At 39.6% G+C, this 1,279-nt stretch overlaps 1 protein-coding gene across 1 annotated transcript in view; it reads left to right on the forward strand.

Moving 5' to 3' along the window:
- The window catches only part of FAM76A (family with sequence similarity 76, member A), a 48,226-nt gene that overhangs the window by 35,417 nt on the left and 11,530 nt on the right, over positions 1–1,279 (forward strand). The window lies entirely within an intron of this gene.

Consider the following 1,279-nt stretch of genomic DNA (forward strand, 5'->3'; position numbering starts at 1 on the left):
TTCAGGAACGTACTTTGGAGGGAAATTATGAGGAACTGAGATATCTGATGAACAGCTACATGGGCGGGAGCTGAGTGAGTGAACGATAATTACCAGGTTTCTTATTTTGGTAAACAGGTAGATCCTTATCTGAGAGAGAGTACAGGAAAGGGAGAAGAGAAGACGTTCTCTTTTGAAAAGTTGAGTTTGAAGCATCAAGAATTATTTATAGGAGCTTAGCCTAGAACCCAGAAGAGAGGTTCGGACGTGAGCCATTGGTAGACATAAGAATCACTAGGAGTAGAGATTATTTTATTTTTAAAAGATGACTGGTAAGGGGATCTTAACCCTTGACTTGGTGTTGTCAGCACCACGCTCTCCCAAGTGAGCTAACCGGCCATCCCTATGTAGGGATCTGAACCTGTGGCCTTGGTGTTATCAACACTACACTCTCCCAAGTGAGCCAAGGGCTGGAGATTATTTTAAAATGCAGATTCCTGCAGCCCCAACCCACAGTTTAATTCAGTAGGATTTAGGATGAAGTTTAGGGATCTGCATTGTTTTATAAACATCCCAGATGATTCTAATGCAGGCGGTCTGGGGAACATCGTTTCCAACCACTATGATAGGTAGTTGTTAAAACCATACTCGTGGGTGGTATAACTCCATTAGAGGCTGAGAACAAAACTCTAGAAGCATTCAGTGTTTAAGGGATGGAAAGAACTAAGAAGCAGCCATCATAAAAGTAGGATGACCAAGTGAGGAGAAAGTTTCAAGAGTGATGGAGTGGTCAGTGATATCAAATAGTGAAGAGAGGTCAAGTAAAAATGGTCTGAAAATTCCTTTGGGCTTGGCAATTAGATATCCATCAAAAGGATTGCAGACCAGAAACAGGCATCCAGCTTTTGTTTCACGACCTGTTTCGGGTGAACTTACTGCGGCTAAAGCTGAGTTTTAGTTTTATTTTGGGACTCAGATTCCAGTATCACAGAGAGAGAATGAAGAAGAATTGGACTAGGAGTTCAAATATGTTGACCTGGTTTCTAGTCCCAGCTTTACTACTAAGTAGCTATATATCCTTGGGTAGGTTAGTTAACCTTGACAAGCTCAATTTCTGCAAAGTAGAAATAATAATGTGTCTACACCTCATAGGATTATAAGATACATGTGAGACAATGGATGTAAAAGTACTTTTTAAAATGTAAGACAGATTATACTTCTTTCTGAAGTTCTACTGATTCTGTTCTTATGTTTATTAATAAAGCAGGTAGTATTTCATTAAGGCCAAGAATTTTTTTTT

This window comes from Galeopterus variegatus, unplaced genomic scaffold (assembly GCF_000696425.1).
Source record: "Galeopterus variegatus unplaced genomic scaffold, G_variegatus-3.0.2 Scaffold1207, whole genome shotgun sequence".
Lineage (NCBI taxonomy): Eukaryota > Metazoa > Chordata > Mammalia > Dermoptera > Cynocephalidae > Galeopterus > Galeopterus variegatus.